We start from the raw sequence: 26,008 nt of genomic DNA, 5'->3' as shown, positions 1-26,008 counted from the left end.
TAAATACCCTAGGATTTATAAAGAGACTATTAATTTAGTAGTTGGAACTTTACACCAACGGCCCGGTTTACTAAGCCATGCTATAGGCGCGCTAGCGTTTTTAGCACATGCTAACGCTAGAGACGCCCATAGGAATACATGAGTGTCTCTAGCATTTAGCATGCACTAAAAATGATAGCATACCTTAGTAAACAGGGCCCCAAAAGTCTTGGGTTGGCACAAAAACCTCTTTCACCAATTTGAACTGTTTGTTTAAAAAGTATGAAGTTTGGATATCTGCCTATTGCAAGCGTTCACAGAAAAGCTGTTTTTTCTGCATTCAACATAAAACCTGGATTGGTGAGTTTGTTTGGAGTGCGAGTGAAGTCAGTTTACTCATAGACTGGTAAGGAGTATCATGCCTGAAAATACAATCATGTTTCCCCACTATTTTTCAAGTATACTGGCTCCCAGTTGACAAATGGCTTATTTTTAAAACACCCCACACTTGCCTTTAAAGCCCTCATACTGGGCCTTCCTCTCTATCTATCCAGCCTTATCATTTCTTCTCTTCAACACGTCTCCACCACTCCATTAATGACCATCGATCATGTCTTCCTGGCCCTAGGTCTACTGAACTTAAGTCTACTAGACACTGAGCCTTCTTTTTTTGCAGCCCCCTTCCTTTGGAGCTCTATGCCACTTTCTATTTGTGCTGAACCATCTTTCAAAAAAATTAAATCTGCCCTAAAAACCCGGTTGTTTCACCAAGCTTTTGATGCTACTGAAGAGTTTTTCTTCTTTTTCACCGTTGTCTCCTACAATGTACCCCCTATGATTTACTACCCTTCTCCTTTTTCCCTTCCTGTCCTCTACCTTTTCTATGCATTTGTATGGACTTTGAATGTGTTGTTATTGCTTTCCTATCTTGCATTTGTAGTTCCTTTCCAGTTCTCACTCTTGTTTTTAGATTGTGAACCCGCTGTGATCTGCTAGTTAGCTAATGGAGGAGTAGCCTAGTGGTTAGTGCAGCAGACTCTGATCCAGGGGAACTGGGTTCGATTCTCACTGCAGCTCCTTGTGACTCTGGGCAAGTCACTTAACCCTCCATTGCCCCAGGTACGAATAAGTACCTGTATATACTATGTAAACCGCTTTGAATGTAGTTACAAAAAAAAACACAGAAAGGTGGAATATCAAGCCCCATTCCCCTATAACAAAACCTAATAAACTGTAAAAGTGTGACTTAAAACCCTACAGCCTACCGGGATCAAGCCTGGCCCCAGACTGCGCTCAGGTCAGTAAAATAGAAATTTTGTTCGTGGCCCTGTTTTGGGGTACCTGACCCAAAGAGCTAGCTGGTGCCCAGAACTTGTGGTGACACTAGGGTTATGCTTATATCATGAAAAGAAAAAACTCTACCCAAATTCATCAGATCAACTTAAGATATCCAAGACACCGAAAATAAATAATATTGAAAGGATGAAGAAAAATGTTGCAAGGACCCCTGAGAGGAAAGCTGGAAAGGAACTGGTGTGTCAAGAGCATGCAGACACTGAAAGAAAGAGCAGCAAACTGGTGTGAGTGGAATGGATATAAACTTTAACAAATTATAGATAGACTAGATCCATGAAAGGATGTGTTAATGGTTTGGTCCAAAGGACTGGGTTGAGAACCCGTGTTCTAGAAGCACCTACACATATAAATATTGACGTTTACATGTGCACAATACCTACATATGTAAATAGCTATTTCAGAAAGTCTTTATGGGTAATTAACCTTGAAAATCAAGTAGATTCAAGTATCAGCTATTGCCATGTATGATTGGTTTGAGCTGTAAGGTATGCATTACTGCTTTGGCATGGGGGCCATAGTTAGCAGGTCACACTGAATCTTCCTTCGGATCTTTACAGTAAAGCACACACATTGGCTAACGCTTACTGCATTCCACTGCAGCATCAACTGAAACTGATTACAGCTTTGTGAATCGTGGCTTACGTGCAGAGAGAAAGTCTCAACTTCCAGAGCAGTTAGAAACAAAGTGCTGGTCAGGCAGTCCATAGCACAGTGGTATTTGCTACTGAGCAGGTCTACCTACTAATTATCCATGTCGGTAAACATTCCCTTTAGAATTGCACCATACTTTGCCTCCAATCTGTCTTAAAACTGTCTACCACATTAACCATTCGGTTACTAGAATGTTCTCAGACTTAAGATAAACACATAGCAATCATAACTTTTGGAGGAGTGGCCTAGTGGTTAGGGTGGTGGACTCTGGTCCTGAGGAACTGAGTTCAATTCCCACTTGAGGCACAGGCAGCTCCTTGTGACTCCGGGCAAGTCACTTAACCCTCCATTGCCCCAGGTACAAATAAGTACCTGTATATAATATGTAAGCCGCATTGAGCCTGCTATGAGTGGGAAAGCGCGGGGTACAAATGTACCAAAAAAACCCCACACAAGATAACTGTTTTGTGCAGGTTACATCCTATTGAAAAGCAGTAGGGTGATTTCATTTTTCTGTCTTTACTTTGGTCGAGTGCGCTGATAGAACGGATATTTGTTAATTCTCAACTTTATGAAAGCTGTAAGAAATTACAAAGAGTTTGCAGAGTTATAAACCTAGCTGATAGAAAACAGTCTTAAGATAATTCAAACTGCATGAACCCCTATCAAATTATTCAAGAAATATGCAAGAATATGAGCTAAAAAATGGCACTTATCCTTTTCCTTAAAGGAATGTATCCTGCCTTGGACCCTCAAAAATGAGTTGGTTTGTCTTGCTGAATTAAAGAGTAAACTGTTGAACTCATTATTAACATCAGAAATGTTTTACAATTAATTTGCAAATTTTAAAACATGGCAGTTCTCTTGAGTGGGACATATTATGAAGAACAAGACAGCACACTAACCTCCAATAGCTGGATAATAATCTTGCATGTGTAAGGTTCTCTGTTCACCATAACTGGATTGTTTTCATACCAAATACAACACAGCAACATAGTAAATAATGACAGACAAATGCCCAAGTGGCCCATCCAGCCTGCCTGGCAAAGGTGTTTAGGGTTGTAACTGCTACTCTATCTAGGTTATCTTCATGCCTTCTGTTTAGGATTGTAACTGCCGCTTTCTGCAGATGACCTCCATGCTTTCTGTTTAGGGCTATAAATTCTATTCCATGTAAGCTTTCATTATGTTGTCTTGGAAACGTAATACAAACCAAATGGTGATCGATCTCATTTGTACCTGAGCAATATTGTGCTGGGCAACTGATTCATATAAGGACAACTCCTGTTGACATTGTAATGTAGCATACTGTGACATACTTTGCATTGTTGTTTGAATATTTTTATTACTATAATTATCTATTGCTTAGGTTTGACGTATTCTTGCTGTATACCGCCTTGAATGAATTCTTTTAAAAAGGCAGTAAATAAATCCTAATAAATAAATAAATAAACTCACAAATTCCTATTTATTACCATAATCCATTCCTTTCTCACTGAGCACACCATGAGAACTCTCATCCACTCACCCCAGCACGGCTCATGCTGAACCAGCTCTTGCCACTGCAGTCTATTCAAAAATCTGCCTTGCAGCTTATCTTCCTCCACCTTCGATGCTATAACCATGTGACTACATTGGCTCCCCATCTACTTCTGCACCCACTTGAAACTTTTTATATTTACAAGAGTCTACTATGCAGCTCCCATTTCCTATCCTCTATTATCTTTCTCTACTTCTTATCCTCCTGAATACCTTTCTCCTCCATCGCTAGATCCCAGCTATGTCCTTCAGGTTGATAGCCAAGCATTCTAGGAGGATGCTCAAGAGAGAATTAGGGGATTGCTATCAAGCAGTGTTACAGCTATAATGAACATTATTTATCCCTTAACACTAAACCCCAGGGATATTACAAGGTAGGCCTCAAGAGGCCCTATAGGAAGGTAGTGAGGAGAGTATTTGCAGATTAGGTGGGCCTTTCATTGGGGGTCTTGATTTGGGGTTGGGCTTCTGGTTTGGGATCTTGACTTGGAAGGGCCCTCTGGGACAGGTGGGGAGGAAAGATCCTGAATTGGGAAGTATCTTTGGTAGGGAGGGGTGGGAATCGGGAGCAGTTCATTGAGTCTTTGGCTACTTTTGTTAGCCCATTTAAGAAATGCCTGGGAGCATCAGGCTACAGCTTTGTGGTCCGATGCTCCTAGCATTGAACCTGCTATGAGTGGGAAAGCGCGGGGTACAAATGAAACAAAAATAAAAAAAAATAAAAAAAATAAAAAATGTGGAACCTTGCATCATATAGCTATAGATTGGGTTCCTCTTTCCCCCATGCATCACTTTGCACTTGCTCACATTAAAACGAAATCTGCCATTTGGATGCCCAGTTTCTTTTACAATCCTCTTGCGATTTTACAACTTTGAATAACTCTGTCATTAGCAAATTTAATGACCTCACTAGACAGGCCTTCATGGTGCCTGCATTGTGCCCTTGCCTCTTGAAGTTGGGGCCTCTTTCATCTCAGGATGTGGTCTATAATTCCTCCATCAGAGAAGATCTCTCCCTCTCTGAAAGTCTCCTCATAGCACCTCTCAGCGCTCTTCTTATTTGAATTAGCTTTCCATATACGACTTTAGTTCCTTATAGTAGGATCCTGAGGAAGGCTTCACAGCCAAAACACAGCCCATGCTGGGTCCATAGAAGTGGTTCCTTTCTGCGCTTGTTATTTGACAATTTGAATAAAGGATTTGGTTCTGCCATCCTGGTCTGTTTTCCTGTGGTCATTCCCACCCTTTTTTGTTTTCATATTCAAAAATTATCATGTAGTTCATAAGACTTTAGATACCAGTATTCCATCCTATCTCTCATCTTCCGTCACTCTTTATGACCCACCCAGAGTTTTAAGATCAATAAATGACTGTAGTCTCCACATACCATCTGTATATTGTGCACAATTTGACTTTACAAGGAACAGAGCTTTGACTCTTTGGAATGCTCTGCCACAAGATCTTCGCCTTGAGCTTTCTTTCAAGAAATTCAAGGTGGCTTTGAAAACCCATTTCTTTTGAGAGACCTTTGGTGATGGAGTCAGGAGCAATGCATCCATCCACTCAGGACGAATCTAACTGCTTGGACATTCTGGTAAGAGCATCTGGTTTGTATTCATTTTCTTATAATCTGTGTTGAATGTTTTAACTCTACATTCTCTTCTTTCCTATTATTTTATGGTATTCCTTTCTGCTTGTAATTTTGCACCTTGTTATATCTCAGGAATCTCAGGAAAGGCAATATATTACAGCAATGGCAATTTTGACGGTTTAGGCATCTACAAAGAAAGAGTATACAGTGCATACCAAGGTAAGCCATGAACTGGAAACAACAAAAAAAAAAAAGAGTCCAGGAAGGCCAAGACAGAAGTGGCAACAAACATTTGAAAAGGATCTCACTGATCTGCGTATCAATTGGTCAGAAGCAGCAAGTGAGGAAGATGCCCCTGTCTGCCTTATGTACTGACTGGCTCAAGATGACATAATAATAATAATAATTGTATAATGCCCATCACATAATTTTCTAGTATTCCTCCCTAAATCTGTATTTTGTCTTACAGTCCCTCTTCTTATCTGTCATTTAAATACTGTAAACCATTTAGACACCATAATGATAAGCAGTATATAAAAAGAAAACCCTGAAATTTGAAATTTCAACAAATTTCTGTAAAAACCTTCATAAATCAGTGTACTAAGCTCCTTCCCTGGCCACGTTCATGGCTATGCTGATGCTGCTTTCAGTTCCTAACTTGCATTTCCACACCACTGCCAAAAAATTCTATGACTGTCACAGTTCATCTGTATCATCCCTTCTATATGCGCCAGTACTGTGATGTTTATCTAAAGTAATAATAATAGCAGTAGTAGTGGTCCCTGCCTTCCCTAAATGCAGCTGTTTTTCTTAATTCCAGTTCTAACTAAAGTTCCTATTACAGATTCCACTACATACTGCATAACAGATTCCACTGTGACTAGCCATGGGTAAAGCAAAGGCGGGAGAGAAAGGGAAAATGCTGCTGTATCTTCCTGACTACACTTTGAGAGACATATTTACTTTTCATTGTTCATCCATCCTCAGTGTCGATTCAAGTAGATTGTAAGCTTCACAGAACATGTACTACGTCATTTACGTGTCTATAAAGTGATGTGTATACTTTGTAGCTCTTAATCTTCCCTTCCCCAGCTGTAAAGGTCTAAAATACAACCTAATGCATGTGTCAAACTTTTCTTACCTGAGTACACAGTTATGGAACGTATTGCCGCTCAACTTAAAAACTATTTATGAACTAAATATATTGAATAGAATCGGTCCCAGCACCGATCCCTGAGGCACTCCACTACTCACCTTCCCCTCCTCGAGCGAATTCCATTCACCACCACCCTCTGGTTTCTGTCCGTCAACCAGTTCCTAATCCAGTTCAACACTTCAGGTCCTATCTTCAGCCTGTCCAGTTTATTCAAGAGCCTCCTGTGGGGAACCGTGTCAAAAGCTTTGCTGAAATCTAAGTAAATTACATCCATAGCACGTCCTTGATTCAATTCTCCAGTCACCCAAAGAATTCAATGAGATTCGTTTGACACGATTTCCCTTTGGTAAAACCATGTTGTTTCGGATCTTGCAACTTATTGGCTTCCAGGAAATTCACTATCCTGTCCTTTAGCATCGCTTCCATTACTTTTCCAATAACCGAAGTGAGGCTTACCGGCCTGTAGTTTCCAGTATCTTCCCTATCACCTAGGCTAGGCTGTATAGACAGAGGTGTGACCAGCAGAAGAAAAGAGGTGTTGATGCCCCTGTATAAGTCGTTGGTGAGGCCCCACCTAGAGTATTGTGTTCAGTTCTGGAGGCCGTACCTTGCTAAGGATGTAAAAAAAATGAGCGGTGCAAAGAAAAGCTACGAGAATGGTATGGGATTTGCGTTACAAGATGTATGAGGAGAGACTTGCGGACCTGAACATGTATACCCTGGAGGAAAGGAGAAACAGGGGTGATATGATACAGACGGTCAAATATTTGAAAGGTATTAATCCGCAAACAAACCTTTTCCGGAGATGGGAGGGCGGTAGAACGAGAGGACATGATATGAGAGTGAAGGGGGGCAGACTCAAGAAAAATGTCAGGAAGTATTTTTTCACGGAGAGAGTGGTAGATACTTGGAATGCCCTCTCGCGGGAGGTGGTGGAGATGAAAACGGTAGCGGAATTCAAGCATGCGTGGGATAAACATAAAGGAATCCTGTGCAGAAGGAATAGATCCTCAGAAGCTTAGCCGAGACTGGGAGGCGGAGCTGTTGTTTGGGTGGTGGGGCTAGTTCTGGGCAAGACTTCTACGGTCTGTGTCCTGAAAATGGCAGATACAAATCAAGGTAAGGTATACACAAGAAGTAGCACATATGAGTTTATCTTGTTGGGCAGACTAGATGGACCGTGCAGGTCTTTTTCTGCCGTCATCTACTATGTTACTATACGTTACTATTTATGAACTAACTTTCGTAGATCTCTGAAGACCCACCTCTTCAACAAGGCATACCACAAAGATCAGCAATTGTAAATGTAACACATCTCCACCTTACCTATAATCAGAAGTGTTTTTTTCTTATAACTACTTGTTTAAGTTCTATTATGCTATTCATGTTCTCTATATAACGCTAATTGTTATCTTCCAATCTATTATCTACCAATAACGATACATTGTAAGCCACATTGAGCCTGCAAATAGGTGGGATAATGTGGGATACAAATGCAACAAATAAATAAATATAAATGTTAACCAACAGTAGTCTAAGGCTGGCATAGAAGAATGCAACCAAGTACTATCCCACCCTTATGGGCAGAAAGGCTAATGGAAATGCAGTCTGCTAGTGTACGCCGCTACAAATCTCTTGAGAACCACGGATCATGCAGAGTAAAAGTTGTGGTTTGCAAAGGGGCAGCTCTTTCAGAAGTCAAACCTGTAATTGAAAGGCTTATTTCCAAAACCTGCTAAGTCCTTATTAGCCAAAATATAGAACAGGAAAAGTTCTCTACGATGACGAATCACAGAAGGCAAAAGTAGAGACTAATAGACGATTCACCACTGGAGACGTGAGTCCAACAGTCTTTATTATATCAGAGATAACGACCCGACACAGGCCATGTTTCGACGCTAAAAAGCGTCTGCATCAGGGGTCAATAAATACACCAAGTAATGAATGCAAAACGAAGAGTCCTACTTGTATATGTGTTGTCAACTCACTGATCACGTAGCACCAAACAGAATATGCTGGATACAAACTATCAGAGCTCGAAACACGGCCTATGTCGGGTTGTTATCTCTGATATAATAAAGACTGTTGGACTCACGTCTCCAGTGGTGAATCATCTATAAGTCCTTATTAGCTGCATTGGACTTAGACGGTTTGGGAAATCAGCCCTTCAATTGTTTCCTCATCACATAGACACATAGGTGTGGAATCTTTGACCACAAACTAAACCACCTGGATTTTAGAAACAAAATGAATGTATAACATGGCAATTTTAAATTATTCCTCGCAATTAATGATGTTAGGTTGTTTACGTATTGTTTTTTCATGGGGGGGGGGGGGGAGGGAGGCGAATTGTCTCCCTCCACATAAGAGCTGCCAAGCTCAGTCAGAACCTCCACTTTTACAGTTACAGAATTCTGCGTATATAAAGTAGCTCCCAAAACACCAGTGACCTTAGGAAGTTTTTTGTTGAAGCACAGTTCTTTTAGTTCTAAATAGGACTATGTTTTGATTAAAATTTTAATCAGAATTTATCGTGTAATTAAAGGTATGTTATTTATTTATTTCTCACTGTAGCTTCTTGTGACTCTGGGCAAGTCACTTAACCCTCCATTGCCTAGAAAACAGGTGTTGGTTAAATGCTCACGTGTTAATGGCATGAGCAGGTCAGTGGTGTGTCAGGCAGTTACACATGTGGATTATAGAATACTAGCATTTACATTCCCAACTGCCTACAATTAGGTGCAATCATTTATGCCAGTAACTGAGGTAGCTTAAGTTCTTGCACCTAAAGTTAGGCATGTAATTGCGGATTTACACTAGTATTCCATAAAAGCAGTAGATCATACAACTGCCATTAAAGAATTCAATGACCATCATCCCAGCGCCTAATTTTAGGCAACCTTTTGAGAATTACCCCTTTGGTACACACTATACAAATCATGATGATAAATAATATTCAAGTTCTGGTCTCCTGGCCAGTTGATTCCAAATGTTTTCTGTAGGTGGTGCACTAGAACCTCACGAGGAGGACAACGATCAGATGTGACTCTTGCTCACTCAGGAGTGATGGTAAGGGATTCATTCTCAGAGGAAACATCCTTTCCAGTCCTTGACCAATAAAGACAGTTGTGTTTTTTTTAAGTTATTTTCAGTTTATTCTTGACACTTTTACTCCTTTCAGGTTTATGTGATTATCAAAATCAACATAACTAGAATGAAAAACTTAAAAAAAAAAATTGCTGTAAACTTCACTAGAAACGCAATGGGGTTTTTTTAAATTTCTATTTAGATTAGCATATACAGAGAACTGGTAAACTGCATGATACTTGCATTTGATGAACCCTTATAACTATTCAAACTATATTTCAGTGTAATGAAATATTCATTATCCTGAATCTTCCATTTGAAATCAATACTATAGAGGGCTGTCAAAGATGGGCAGTGTTGTTCAAAGTACTAGGTCAGCGTACTTAAGTAAAAATAAATGTATATTTGAATACTTAAGTAAAATTAAAAAGTATAGTGAAGAGCACATTAAAATTTTTACTAAAGTGAAAGTAACAAGGTTATTGCCTAATACAGTGGTTCCTCAACCTGATCCTGGAGACACCCTAGCCAGTCAGGTTTTCAGGATATCCATAATATTATTCACGAGATAGATTTGCATGCACTGCCTCCACTGCATGCAAATCTATCTCATGAATATTCATTGTGGATATCCTGGAAAAACTGACTGGTTGGAGTGCCTCCAGGATCAGGTTTGGGGACCACTGGCCTAATATAATACTTTTTGAAGAAAAAGTAAAAGTACTGCAACTACACTGTGTGCAACTATTGTTAACATTTTTATCTCAACAACTTCATTGCCCTACAATTCAATCCACTTTGGGCCAAATTCTATAAATGGCACCTTAAAAACTGGTGCCAAAAAACCATGCGTTTAGTGCTATTCTAGAAACTACACCTAAAGTTAGGTGTAATTTATAGAATATGCTCACACACCGTTCTTGACTAAAATTTAGGCGTACCCATTTAGGCCACCTAAAACCAGGCCTAAATACCTGCGCCTAACTTAAGCACAGATTAGGCATATTCCATAATAGTGCACATAGTTTTCTGAAATGCCCATTACCCTCTCATATCATGCCTACAGCCGTGCCCCCTTTTTTGGATGTGTGCATTACAATTAATACACATCACGTTATAGAATACGCCTAGAGCGTTGTGTGCTAAATTCTAATTAAAGCCAATTAGTGCTGCTAATTGGTTAAGTACCAACTATCGGTGCTGAGTGGCTTGTTAATTAGGTTGTGTGCACAACTTGGTTGAGCATCCAAATTAGCACACACAACTTAAGACGCCATTTATAAATTGTGGGGGGGGGGGGGGGGGGGGTTTGCCTTTTGTAAAACTAAATTTTTGAAAATGACTGTCGCTCATGTGAGTGTGCTTGTGAGTCATTAATCCAGCACAGCTTGAAAAGGTTTTCAACAACTGCACTAACGGAAAGTGGATTGCTCAGTCTGATAAAAAGTTCCTTCAAATCAGGCAAAGCTGCAATATTACCGTCGTCTTCTGACTGGGTCTGCAGGTTTTAATCAAGGGAATCTCTGAAACTCATGACTTCCATATAACAAAGACTACTTTATCATGCCATTATCATCTGCATTAGAAGTAGTGCTATCTAATTCATCACTTGCATCATCACCTTCATCTTCGTTATCATCGTGATGCTGTCCAATTACAAAGAAGGCTTTCACAAAGTTGTTCTAATTTTTCGTCTGATGGCAAACTGATATCTGCAAGAACTGATGCAAGAATGTCAAATGTGTGGGAACTCTTCAGTCTTAAGGCCAGACAAGTAGACTTTCTTTCTAAAGACTCTGTCCATTGAACTGATAGTAAAATTTTCCTTGGGATGACCAGTAGTCTTTTGTGGTAGAGACATATGTCTGTTGACCAACAGCTTCACCGTTCTGACTGGCCGCACAACATAACCATTCAACGAACATAGGCAACTCCACTGTTCTCATAGGCTATATTCACTGAGCAGCAAAATTTAAGATAAGATGATGCAATTTTTACATGATTAGGTTTGCTGTTTCATTTGGTTTACTGTGGAATCATCATTTGCATCTCGCTTCCGCTTTTACTTTTAACTGCAAGCATCATATGTAACTGAAAAAAAAGTAGTAATTTACTAAAGTGTGGTAAAACGGCACCATAATGCACTATTTTACTAAGGTAAAATCACTTCAGGATTCACTAAATTGAGGTAACCAAGAACCATCCCATGATTATTTTATTTGTGTTGGTGCAGCTGACAACTTCACTGTTCCTGTCCATGGCAACATGCAATGGTGGGCCCATATCCCAAGATTTCCATCTTTTAAGAGGCCTCTGCATCCTCCTTGCATTTCCACCTGGGACAATAAAAAAAAGTGCAACCCATCTTTCAAAGGGGCAGCCCTTATACAAGTCCCATGAATAAGTCTCAAGGATATTCTATGGATAAGGAAAGCCTTCAACCACCCTGTAAACTGCTATTACAATTGTTAGCATCATTCAGTGAATTTCTCTAAATGGGAGTAGTCTGGGTTTTATAGAGAATTGGACAGAATCGCAATATAAGTCCTGCATCTCCAATTCTGTAAAACATACTCCGTATTCACCAACAATGGTGATACAAAAAAATATAAAAATTCTAATTGTGGATCACACTCAGGAACAGCAACACAGACACTTTGGGGCCCTTTTACCAAACAGTGGTAAAAAGTGGCATTAGTGCGCCCCTTACATGGCCAAAATGGCCGAATTTCCAATTTTTTTTGTATTAATGGCCATGTGCTAATTAGCGCATTACCATTAAAACAGATTAGTGTGAGGCCTTACCGCCACCCATTATGTAGGTGTAAGGCTCATACACTATACAAGCATTAATCGGTTGGTGTGCCATTACCTCTCCACTCTCATCTCTCCCTACATTCCTCCCGTGAACTCCGCTCACTGGACAAATCTCTCTTGTCGTCCCCTTCTCCTCCACTGCTAACTCCTGGCTTCGTTCCTTTTCTCTCTTGGCACCTTATGCCTGGAATAGACTTCCTGGACCTATACGTCTAGCTCCATCTCTACCCTGTTTCAAATCTATGCTGAAAACCCACCTTTTCACTGCTGCTTTTAGCTCCTAGCCACTACTCAATTGTCCCTTCCTTCCTTCTCACCCATTACTTCCCTCACCCGTAACTGTCTTGTCTGTCTGTATTATTTAGATTGTAAGCTCTTTTGAGCAGGGACTGTCTCTTTGTGTCATGTGTTCAGCGCTGCGTGCGTCTGGTAGTGCTATACAAATGCTAATAATAATAATGTACTGCACTAACCAAACAGCACAAAATGCACTCACTCTCTGCCCCCTACGCCAAAAAATAAATGCTATTTTTTAGCACGTGGTAGTGTCTGATCATGGCAAAATTACTGTGGGACGCCTTAGTGTGTCCCACAGTATGCCATTTTTTGCTATGATGAGCATGTATTACTGCTTACCGCTGCTTTGTACAAGAGCCTAAAAATCTTCAAATCGTTCCTATTCAAACAAACCCTCACAAAGAACAACCATATCTCAAACATTATTTGAATTGAATTGGTTATTACTCTATTTACAATTAACTTTCTCTTTGATTCATGTACAATTTCTCATTGATAATACATTTTCTAAATATTAAACATTCAGTATATTTATGATAAAATTGGATTCTTACACCAAATTACTTTCTTATGCATTATTCTTTGTTATGTATCCTATACTGTTTATTGTAAGCCACACTGAACTCAAACTTGTTTGGGATAATGTGGGATATAAATGTCACAAATAAATACATAAATATAACAAAATTACCACACTATAGCTATGTCAACTCTCATAAACTAAAACTGAAACTCATACTACTGAAAAACAGCAGAGCTCTCCAATTACCTAGTGCCAGGAGGGAATCAGTCCTGGTTTTTAACACATATCCTAATACAGTGTGATATTCGTAGTCTCTGTTTCTATCCAGAGGAATCAGGGTGCCAGTTCTACAATATAACAGGATGGGGCTGTCAAAAATCTAGGGCTGGCCTAAAATAACCCTCCTGGAACTGGGAAACTTGACAGTTCAGAAACAGAATAAGCAGAACCACATGCTAGCAGAATCCTTGAACTCACTCACACACAGAGAACATGGACTGACACTTACCCAATGAAAAATTAGGGAATGTGAATTAAAAGGGGAAGGGAAATGGGACTTGATATACCGCCTTTCTGAGGTTTTTGCAACTACATTCAAAGCGGTTTACATATATTCAGGTACTTATTTTGTACCGGGGCAATGGAGGGTTAAGTGACTTGCCCAGAGTCACAAGGAGCTGCAGTGGGAATGGAACTCAGTTCCCCAGGATCAGAGTCTGTTGAACTAACCACTAGGCTACTCCTCCCCTAGCAACAGTCCATGTAGAAGCCTGCCCTTGCAGATCAGCAATGCTGCCGCACAGGCTTCTGTTTCTGTGAGTCTGACATTCTGCACGTACGTGCAGAATGTCAGACTCACAGAAACAGAAGCCTGTGCGGCCGCGTTGCTGATCTGCAAGGGCAGGCTTCTACATGGAATGTTGCTAGTGGAATAGCAACATTCATTCCATGTAGAATCTGAAATAGTAGCAACAGAATCTCAACATTCCAAGTAGAATCTCAAATAGTAGCAACATTCCAGAATCTCAAAAAGTAGCAACATTCCAGAATCTCAAATAGTAGCAACAGCAACATTCCATGTTGAATCTCAAATAGGGAAATAAAAATGGGACTTGATATACTACTTTTTTGAGGTTTTTGCAACTAAATTCAAAGTGGTTTACATATATTCAGGTACTTATTTTGTACCGGGGCAATAGAGGGTTAAGTGACTTGCCCAGAGTCACAAGGAGCTGCAGTGGGAATTGAACTCAGTTCCCCAGGATCAAAGTCCACTGCACTAACCACTAGGCTACTCCTCCACTCCAAAGCAAACAGGCAGACAAAAAAACTAAAATGGACCACCCCAGAAAAGCCGGATTTTATATGCAGTGCAACACTGGTAAAAGAGGAAACAAAGTACACGTATTCCTATACTATGCAAAACACAGATAGGAGAGATGAACATTTCCCAAAGCTGTCACATTTCCATCCCTAAAAATTAAAAATATTTTTCTTTTCTACCATTGTTGTCTAGGTATTTTGTTTTTCTTTTACTATTTACACAACCAATTACCCCCTTCCAAGTCCATCCAGCCACTCTTCCCCTCTGTTTCATACCCTTCTCAGTTCATCTGCTCTTCTTTTCTCATCTCAGCCCATATGGATATTCTTCCCTTCTCCTAATCCTCGCATATCTCCACACTTCATTCTTCCTCCACACTTCCTCCTAGACACTCCACCCTCTTCTCACTCCCACCTCTCCCCACATGCCCGTCATCTTTTCTCACCCCTGCCTATCCACCAGAAACTCTACCCTTCTCATTCTCACCACCTCCTCATCCCCAACACTCTCTTTCTAGAGATTCTTCTTCCTTCATATCCTCTGTTGCTCACCATAGAGTGCATTTCCCCCCTCTCAAAATCCCACTCCCTCCAGATCAGTGGTTTTTAATCTAGTCCTCTGGGACTACCTGCACAATTGGATTCTCAAGATACAGCTTGTAAATGCAAGGAAAAAACACAATTTGAAGTGTCTGGATACAAATGCTAGAAGTCTAAAAAATAAGATGGGAGAGAGTATACAGCACTAAATGATGAGGTAGATATAATAGGCATCTCAGAGACCTGTTGGAAGAAGGACAATCAATGGGACACTGTGGTTACAGGGTACAAATTACATCGCAATGATAAAGTGGATCAAATTAGAGGGGGAGTTGTGTTGTATGTTAAAGAGGGAATTGAGTCAAACAAAATAAACATTCTACATGAAAAAGATAGCATTGTGGAATCATTATGTCCAGAAATTCCATATGTGGAGTACTCTTGTAGAACTGTACTACCGTCTGCCAGGACAGAATGAACAGATGAAGAAATGTTTACAGAAATTAAGAAAGCTGGCAAACTGGGCAACACTATAATGATGGGTGATTTCATTTACCTCAATATTGACTGGATAAATGTTACATCAGGGAGCTCTAGGGAGGTAAAATTCCTAGACATAATAAATGACTTGCTTCTTGGAGCAACTGGTCCAGGAACCAACTAGAGGGGGAGCCATTTTAGCTCTAGTCCCTAGTGGAATCCAGGGCACAGTACAAAAGGTAATGTTGTTGGATCCAAAGGGAAACAGTGATCATAACATGATCAAGCTTGAGCTAATATCTGGAGTGAAGCTACAAAGGAAATCTACTGAAGCAGCATTAATTTTCTTAAGGGCAACTATGATAAAATGAGAAAATGGTTAAAAAGAAGCTAAAAGGATCAGCAGCAAAAGTTAGGACTTTAAATCAGATGCAGACATTGTTTAAAAATACTTTCTTAAAAGCCCAGACCAGATGTATTCTATATATTTACAAAGATGGAAAGAATGAAAACAACGGCCAGCATGGTTAAAAGGTGACATGAAAGAGGGTATTGGAGCCAAAAGAACATCCTTCAAAGAATGGAAAAAGGACCCTAATAAAGAAAATAAGAAGCAACATAAACATTGGTGAGTTAGATGCAAAACATTGACAAAGAAGGCTAAAACAGAAAATGGAAAGAAGCTTGCCATAGAGGCAAGAACTCACAGTAACAATGTTTTCAGGTACATCGGAAGCAGAAAACGTGCAAGAGAATCCATGGGATTGTTAAATCATGAAGGAGCAAAAGAGGCAATCAGAGAAGACAAGGCCATAGTGGAGAGACTGAATGAATTCTTTGCTTTGGTCTTTACAGAAGAAGATGTAAGAGCATCAGAAGCCGCAAAACCACCAAGGTGGAAAAGAACAACGATGCCCCATGAGCAATTTCAAGAGCCGAAGAGGAGTGGGAACAGAACCAGGCTCTTCAGAAAACAGACCGAAGACGTTCAATGTTAGAAATTTAAGTTTATTGAGGGAAGACTCTACAAGGTACCCTGTTTCGGCACAAGTAGTGCCTTCTTCTGGAGTATATCTAAATGTTAAGGAACCATAAAAACATTTTAATAAATTAGCTATAAATAAAATTAAAAACCAGTATAAAAAATAAGTACAGTGCAATCCGCTTAAGTGCAAGGGTCTGGGACCAAAGAAATGCATGCAGCTAACCGGAGCGTCCACTTAACTGCTGTGACCCAAAGAAGCTTGACATCTGATAAACATATGTACAGTACTGTTTATTATACATACAGTATACAGTCTTCGTTAACTGACGTTATACAGTATCTGTTAACTGACATTAGGCTTACTTGAAGTAATCACTGATAGTCCTCTATACACTATTGTGTCTGTGAGTTCCATAGACTACGTCTGCCAGATGGTAAAAACTGTCATAGCACTGACATCCAGTGGCCCCCAGATAGGCCGCACGGTGTTGAGACTCTCCAGTGCTCTTGCAAAAGTGACAGGAGGTTGTTGAATTTTGTCAGCATGTGCCTCGCTGCTCATTTCATCATCTGTTTCATCATCAGCCGTTGCCTGCATGTTGTCATAAGCTGTTTGTAGATCGTAATCAATTACAAAAAAATCAGGAAGATCAAATCCAACCAACCAAGTTAAACCTTAAACTCACTATAGTAAACTTGGGTTCAGAATAATTTATCTTTTTATATATATATATATATATATATATATATATATACAGTGGGGGAAATAAGTATTTGATCCCTTGCTGATTTTGTAAGTTTGCCCACTGACAAAGACATGAGCAGCCCATAATTGAAGGGTAGGTTATTGGTAACAGTGAGAGATAGCACATCACAAATTAAATCCGGAAAATCACATTGTGGAAAGTATATGAATTTATTTGCATTCTGCAGAGGGAAATAAGTATTTGATCCCCCACCAACCAGTAAGAGATCTGGCCCCTACAGACCAGGTAGATGCTCCAAATCAACTCGTATCTGCATGACAGACAGCTGTCGGCAATGGTCACCTGTATGAAAGACACCTGTCCACAGACTCAGTGAATCAGTCAGACTCTAACCTCTACAAAATGGCCAAGAGCAAGGAGCTGTCTAAGGATGTCAGGGACAAGATCATACACCTGCACAAGGCTGGAATGGGCTACAAAACCATCAGTAAGACGCTGGGCGAGAAGGAGACAACTGTTGGTGCCATAGTAAGAAAATGGAAGAAGTACAAAATGACTGTCAATCGACAAAGATCTGGGGCTCCACGCAAAATCTCACCTCGTGGGGTATCCTTGATCATGAGGAAGGTTAGAAATCAGCCTACAACTACAAGGGGGAACTTGTCAATGATCTCAAGGCAGCTGGGACCACTGTCACCACGAAAACCATTGGTAACACATTACGACATAACGGATTGCAATCCTGCAGTGCCCGCAAGGTCCTCCTGCTCCGGAAGGCACATGTGACGGCCCATCTGAAGTTTGCCAGTGAACACCTGGATGATGCCGAGAGTGATTGGGAGAAGGTGCTGTGGTCAGATGAGACAAAAATTGAGCTCTTTGGCATGAACTCAACTCGCCGTGTTTGGAGGAAGAGAAATGCTGCCTATGACCCAAAGAACACCGTCCCCACTGTCAAGCATGGAGGTGGAAATGTTATGTTTTGGGGGTGTTTCTCTGCTAAGGGCACAGGACTACTTCACCGCATCAATGGGAGAATGGATGGGGCCATGTACCGTACAATTCTGAGTGACAACCTCCTTCCCTCCGCCAGGGCCTTAAAAATGGGTCGTGGCTGGGTCTTCCAGCACGACAATGACCCAAAACATACAGCCAAGGCAACAAAGGAGTGGCTCAGGAAGAAGCACATTAGGGTCATGGAGTGGCCTAGCCAGTCACCAGACCTTAATCCCATTGAAAACTTATGGAGGGAGCTGAAGCTGCGAGTTGCCAAGCGAAAGCCCAGAACTCTTAATGATTTAGAGATGATCTGCAAAGAGGAGTGGACCAAAATTCCTCCTGACGTGTGTGCAAACCTCATCATCAACTACAGAAGACGTCTGACCGCTGTGCTTGCCAACAAGGGTTTTGCCACCAAGTATTAGGTCTTGTTTGCCAGAGGGATTAAATACTTATTTCCCTCTGCAGAATGCAAATAAATTCATATACTTTCCACAATGTGATTTTCCGGATTTAATTTGTGATGTGCTATCTCTCACTGTTACCAATAACCTACCCTTCAATTATGGGCTGCTCATGTCTTTGTCAGTGGGCAAACTTACAAAATCAGCAAGGGATCAAATACTTATTTCCCCCACTGTATATATACACTTTAAAAAAATGCTAAAGTGTTTTAAATTGTTTTAAATGTGCTCAGACCATACCGTTTACACCCATTATATCCCCAAGAGGAATATGTGGTGGTGTCACACCGGAACCATCATTGCACATGTGATGTTCCACCTCCTAATATTTGTGTATGTACATACAGCTGCGCCCAAGTAGATCTTACTCACCGATGTATGCATATATCTATAATACAAGTCTAACAATATTTAATGTGAGTAGTTCATGACTTATACATATGTATTATAGATATACGCATACATCGGTGAGTAAGATCTACTTGGGCGCAGCTGTATGTACATACACAAATATTAGGAGGTGGAACATCACATGTGCAATGATGGTTCCAGTGTGACACCACCACATATTCCTCTTGGGGATATAATGGGTGTAAACGGTATGGTCTGAGCACATTTAAAACAATTTAAAACACTTTAGCATTTTTTTAAAGTGAATATATATATATAAAAAAAGATAAATTATTCTGAACCCAAATTTACTATAGTGAGTGTAGATCGTAATCAACAGCTACGTAGTGATGAAACTCCTCTTCAGTAACACCGGCTGGTATGTCAATAGCCTGTTCGTCTGACGCGTTTGCAACAGCTGCATCTGTTTCGTCCCTCTCCACATCCTTAACAAAGCTGCCACATCCTTAACAATGGTTGCCTGTGTAAAGTGATTCCAGGGTTCTTTCTGCATATGTAGGGAATCCAACAGTGATAGATTACGAGCCTGTTCAACAGAACGTTTATCCTTGCCAGTCTGGTCATCCACAACGCTCATCAGACGATGTAGCACAAGAGCCCAATAATGTTTTGTGAAATTGGCTATTATGTCCTGATCCATAGGTTGGATCAGAGAGGTAGTGTTTGGTGGCAGGAAGACCACCTTGATGTTAGACAGCCTGACATCATCACTGTGTGCAGCACAATTATCACAAAGCAACAAAATCTGACGCTTTTGTGCCCGCATTCTAGTGTCTAACTTCTTTAGCCACTGCTTCCAAATTTCCCCCAGTCATCCATGAATTTGCAATAGCCTCGTATGACACAGGAAGTCGCTTAACATTCTTGAAGCAATGGGGCTGTTTGCTCTTTCCAATGACGAGTGGTTCCAACTTCTCACTCCCATCCATATTGCAGCAAGGGAGGATCGTCGGTCGGTCCTTCGACTTTTCCTTCCTGTAGTTTTGGCTTGTTTGAATGCAAGTGTTCCATCAGGAATCGCTCGCCAGTAGAGACCGTTTTCGTCAGCATTGAAAATGTCACGAGGTGCAAACTCGTTCAAGACGGTAGGAAGAACTGAAACAACCCAATCTTCAGCACCAAAGTCATCAGCGCCATCGCCCAGATGACATCACCGGAATTCCACTCTATATACATTTTAAAAGCTTGGAATGTCTTCAAATTCAAGGGTCCTTTTACCAAGATGCATTGAAAAATGGCCTGCAGTAGTGTAGACGCGTGTTTTGGGCATGTGCAGAATCATTTTTCAGCGCACCTAAAATGCCTTTTTAAATTTTTGCTGAAAATGGATGTGCACCAAAATGAAAATTGCTTCTGTCTGTGTAATTTGCTGGTCTCTGCCTGCACATAACCTGTTTTAAGCCGTGCTTTGCTGTGCTTTTTGTGGAACGATTTATTACTAAGAGAGATGTCGAAGAAACACTCAGAAGAGATTATACATTACTTTCCTGCACAACAGTGTGAGGAAAATAGCAGAGGGAGTGTGGGGACTAACCCATATGCTCTCTTACCTTTGGATGATGATGTTTCACCAGATTCAGAGATGGAACTTTCTCCATCTCAACTAGACCCTGTTCCACTGATAAAAAACGATCTACAGCAAATGCTCCAGGAAGTTAAACTCGCACTTCGGACTGATTCAGCCAACAGGCTGGAGGAATTGAATTCCTTTAGCCAGATCAAACAAGAGGCACTATCTGGGGGATGATCAGAAGCAAACACCGGCATACTAGCGCCGGTGTTTGCTACTGCCCCATGATCAGAGCCCTCGAGTACGTGAAACAACACGCTCGAGGGCTCTGAACGCAACTAGCATGCAAATGCATGCTAAACAGGGCTAAACATATTCATCCCCAATGATCAGCGACTAGCTCGCCAAAGATTGGGTCGCTGGCCGCGGCAAACCCAACGCCAGCTCCGAACTGGTGTTAGGGTTTGCAGATCATTGGGGAGGACAGGTGGGACCTGTCCAGCATGCATTTGCATGCTGGCAGGCCCCCATTCCCCCCCAACAAAGCAAACCTGCCAGCGACAGGAGTCTAGAGGTCCAGCTGACCTCCGGGCCCCCCCCCCACCAGGTTCAGGGAGGACTGGAGATCCGGTGGGTCTCCAGCCCCCCCCCCAACTCCCCTCAACATGTGCAACCAGTCCCTGGTGGCCCAGTGGGTGACCAACCAGTCCCTGGTGGCCCAGTGGGCGACCAAGCCCCTCCCAGCGACAGGGGGGCTGGAGGTCCGCTGGACTGCCGGTCCCCCCCCCCCCTACAATTCCCCCCAGGTTCAGGGAAGGCTGGAGATCCGGTGGGTCTCCAGCCCCCCAACCCCCCAACCCCCGCAGCAAAGGGTCCCTGGTGGTTCAGTGATCAATCTGCCCCCCCCGCCTACCACCCCCTCTCCCTACCCCTAGGATACACTGGGCAGGGCGTCGCCATTTTGCAGCATCGAAGGAAGAGGAGGGAGGCAGGCTACGTCCCTACTCCGACCCACAAGATAGGGGGGTAGGGAGGGAGAGGAGGGGCGTATTGATCACTGGACCACCAGGGACCCTTTTGCTGGGGGAGTTGGGGGGGGGGGCCTGGAGACCCACCGGATCTCTAGCGTTCTCTGAACCTAGGGGGGGAATCGTCAGGGGGGGCCAGCGGTCCAGCGGACCTCCAGCCCCCTGTTGCTGGGGGGGGGAGGCTTGGTCGACCACTGGGCCACCAGGGACTGGTTGCACATGTTGATAGGGGGGCTGGAGACCCACCGGATCTCCAGCCCTCCCTGCACCTGGGGGGGGAGGGGGATCGTCGGGCGGACTGGAGGTCCACTGGACCTCCAGTCCTGTTGCTTGGGGCAGGGGTAGTTGGGGCCTGGTGGTCCCATGGACCTCCAGCCCCTGTGTTTGACAGGTTTGGGCTTTTGACACCCCAGACCTGTCAAACAAGTGTAGGAGGATTGTGCTGAGCGCATGCTCAGGCACAATTCTCCTACACTTCTACCCCATGATCAGAGATAATTGCGTGCTTAAATTTGCATGCAATTATCTCTGATCATCGGTGCGGTAAAGCCTCGCACTGTTCCAGCACTATTTTACAGCGCTGTTTGGAACAGCGCGGGGCTTTTGATTGTCTGTCTGTATGTATCTTGCAACAATAGAGAAAAGTAACACCAAAGCAGACACTGTAAAGTCCAAAGAGTCTTTATTTAAACAATTCCAAAGTTCTCACATTTCGCCAAACAGGCTGCATCAGGGGTAAAACATAAACAACTAATGAAAAACTATATAAAAACAACTACAACATACATAAAAACGTATTTGCTTACAAAGTAAAAACATCTATATAATAAATATTTAATAAATAAAAGGAACTTAATTAAAAAACATATGCACACATAAGACGCTTAAAAAGATAAAAGGTGTCCAGAGCAACATAAATTCAAATAAAACCAAACTGACATACCTAGCCAGGGACAGACAAGACTTAGCCCTGGTAGTAAAACTGAGCATCCAAGATGACCTAGAGGAATAGCATAAAAACATAAAATAAAAAACTCTATGGCTGAATAGGACAGATGTGAGCAGCAAATAATACAACTCCTGAGCAGTGCTGGAGTGACAAAGTAAAACATAAATTAAAAGCTCTATACTTTGATGTGAGCAGCAGATAGTACAACTCCTAGGCAGTGTTGGAGTGACAAATTAAAATGGAAAGGGAAAAAAAAAGAAAATTAAACTTACTTCAGCAATTCATTAATCACCGATGGCAGAGCAACAGCTTCATATGTCTGTGCAGGAGTCTTCCATCTTGGATCCTGCCCACTATACCGTTTCCCCGAAAGTAAAACATCCCCCGAAAATAAGACCTAGTAGAGGTTTTCCTGAATTGGTAGATATAAGGCCTCCCCCAAAAGTAAGACCTAGCAAATTTTTGTTTGAAAGCAGGGCCGCCGAGAGCCGGACAAGGCCGCCCCCGGGCCGCCCCCCCCTCCACCCACCCTCCGTCGCTCCCGGAACTAACCTTAAACGCCTCCTTTCACCTTCGCAGCAAGCAGCAACAGGGCAGACCTCTCCTTCCTTCCATGCCCCACCCTCGCGGACGTTACGTCAGGCGAGGGCGAGACACGGAAGGAAGGAGTGGCCTGCCCTGCTGCTGCTTGCTGCGAAGGTGAAAGGAGGTGTTTAAGTTTAGTTCCGGGAGCGACAGAGGGCGGGCAGGCCAACCCCGATCCAACCCCAATGTTTCCCCGAAAAATAAGACCTAGCGCATTTTTGGGGGCAAAAATTAATATAAGACAGTGTCTTATTTTCGGGGAAACAAGGTAGTATTGAATTATCCCTTTCTAGTGGTTAAAAATCCAAGTCTCAAACATCTGCAAAAATAATCCTTGTGGATAAAAAAGGGGGACGCTAGTGTGCTCTTTATTTTTTAACTTGCTGCGTGATGTTAAAACGGAAGTTTAAAAACGTTAAAAAATTGGCATTTTTGATACAAAATAAATTTTGAAACTAATCACAGATTCATATCCCCTGAGTAGTGCCCTTCTAAAAAATGTAATTTTTATTAAAAACTGACGGTGAAAAATTCTAGAAAAATGCTTAAAATGTTATGTGTTCCAGCGGCCATATTGGGTGCATTTCAATGACATCATCAAGCGTCACAGGGAGTAGAAGGCTTAAAAAACACACATTGCTCTAAAACCATAAGTACATAAGTACATAAGTAGTGCCATACTGGGAAAGACCAAAGGTCCATCTAGCCCAGCATCCTGTCACCGACAGTGGCCAATCCAGGTCAAGGGCACCTGGCACGCTCCCACTTATGTCTAGTGTAAAATTAAATACAAAACCTATTTGAAATGACAAAAAGCCTATAAAATAAGCAATAAATACCACTTAACATGTGGTTTGAAAAACAATAAAAAGAAATGTACATACAAATAAAAAACATGCATAATGTATTACTTTAACTTAAATGAATGATTATGTTTCAATCTTTTTTATTGTAACAACCAAAACAATATAGCACGCAGTGACCATCCAACAATTCAAACATGTACGGATACAACAACTACGAAATTGCATTCTACTTGATTATCTTGCATCTGGTTACAACTTTTATTCTTTACCCTTACCCTTCCCCCCACCCCCTCCCTTTCCCAAACTTCCCCTTAACTCTACCCCCCTTACTCCCCCATTAGCATAAGCATCTAAGCATCAGTCTCTCATTGTATTATTGTCCACACAGTCTCTAGAGGTTCAACAGGTGACTCCGGGCCGCTGGCGTAAGGGTCTGCCACAAGGGTGCCCAACACTGTTGGAATTTCTGCCCCGCTGCCGAGTCCAGGGTGCAATGTTCTTGGCGTTCCAGGCGCATTAGGTATAGCATCCTGACTCTCCATGCCTGCCGGGTGGGCGGATTCTTTATTATCCATTCTGCCAAGATCACTTGCTTGGCAACGATGGTGGCTTTCGACACAAATGTCGCGAATCCTTTGGGTCTAGACGCCCTTAGCCTCGGACATCCAAACAGCAGGGCAGCATCATATGTCCACTGTGAGCCCCATATCCTGGAAACATACGTTAGCACATCTCTCCAAAATTTCTCCACTATCTTGCATCTCCAGAACATGTGTCCCAATGATGCCCCCTCTCCTCCGCACTTGGGGCAGGCGCCCCAAGGAGACACTCCCAAATGAAAAGCTCTTCGGGGGGCAATATACAGCCTCATCACAAATTTGTATTGTATTTCCCACTGACTCACTGCTTTGGATAAACGTCTGATGGATAGAATATGTGTTTTTTACCTGCGCCTCCGTGACGTCAATCAATAAGTCCTCTTTCCACTTTTCTGCCAGTCGCAAGTAATCCACTTCCGCCGCTGTATCTCGGATATGCCTATGATGGTAAGCTAGGGGCACCTCCTGCTGCGCCCCCAGAGAAAATGCCGTCCCCAGCTCCTCTTGCACATCTTCTGCCAGCCATTCCCATGGCAGAGTTCCAATATAATGTTTGAGTTGCAAGTAATGAAATCTGTCTCTCTCCTCCAGACCATATTCCCTCTGCAGTTCTGTAAACGGCTTTATCGTTCCCTCCAAGGTGAGCACTTGCAACAGGTATTCCACTCCCTTTTGTCTCCATCTGTGGAATACCGCGTACAGGTTTCCAGGCGCAAAGTCTCTGTTTCCACAGATGGACCGGAACGGAGTCACCCTTGCGGGGAATTTGTGTAGCCGGCATATCCAAGCCCACGTCGCTTTAGCCGAAGTCATTATCCCTGAGTATTTCAGTACCTCTGGTATGGGTCCTCGTCCCACGTGCAAGTAGTTAGAGAAGTGCACTTGGGGTACCAATTGTGTCTCCAGTGCGGTATTAGAAAACTCCTCCGTCCCTCGGTACCAGTCATTTATATGCCGCATTCCACATGCCACTGTCAGTTGTCTCACACTTAGCAGACCAAGTCCTCCGTACTCCACTGGGATCGTCAAGGTGGACAATGGAAGGCGTGCTCTCTTCCCCTGCCAGAGAAATCTTTGCGTAATGTTATTCAATTTTCTCTCGTCTGTCTTTTTCAAGTATAGTGGTATAGTCTGGAACACGTACAACCACTTGGGGATTATGCACATATTGTAAAGGGCAATTCTTCCCATAAGCGTGATGGGCAGTGATCTCCACATGCTCAACTTCTCCTCCGTCTCTGCCAATAACCTCCTAACATTCTCCTTATATAGAGCTTCTAAATTTGCAGGTAACTGTATACCCAGATATGTGATTGGATCATGGGTCCATTGCAAGGATGTGGGGCCTCCCCACCTGCCCCCCTCCCCCTCTTTCAATGGAAGTATAATTGATTTGTTATAATTTAATCTGAACCCAGAATGCATGCCATACTCCTCCACCTCTCTCAGTACTATTGCTAAGGAGGTATTAGGGTCTGTCAACGTCAGTAACAGGTCATCTGCATATGCGAGTACTTTCAAGGGCCTGCCCTGCATCTCCACTCCTTTTATGTCTTCATTACCGAGTAAGTGTTTTAATAATGGTTCCAATGCCAGTATGAATAGCAATGGTGAAAGCGGACAGCC

The 26,008-nt window shown here is 42.2% G+C and overlaps 1 protein-coding gene and 1 long non-coding RNA gene across 2 annotated transcripts in view; both read right to left on the bottom strand.

Moving 5' to 3' along the window:
* The window catches only part of BCKDHB (branched chain keto acid dehydrogenase E1 subunit beta), a 551,902-nt gene that overhangs the window by 22,013 nt on the left and 503,881 nt on the right, over positions 1 to 26,008 (bottom strand). The window lies entirely within an intron of this gene.
* On the bottom strand, positions 1,084 to 22,846 carry LOC115467256. The gene is made up of 3 exons (XR_003941670.1): positions 22,752 to 22,846; positions 21,332 to 21,334; positions 1,084 to 1,121 (listed from the first exon to the last, which is right to left on the bottom strand). It is a non-coding gene; the product is annotated as an uncharacterized LOC115467256 (long non-coding RNA).

This window comes from Microcaecilia unicolor, chromosome 3 (genome assembly GCF_901765095.1).
Source record: "Microcaecilia unicolor chromosome 3, aMicUni1.1, whole genome shotgun sequence".
NCBI classification, from domain to species: Eukaryota; Metazoa; Chordata; class Amphibia; order Gymnophiona; family Siphonopidae; genus Microcaecilia; species Microcaecilia unicolor.
Note: the sequence above shows the minus strand (reverse complement) of the source record. Positions and strands in the feature narration are given on the sequence as shown.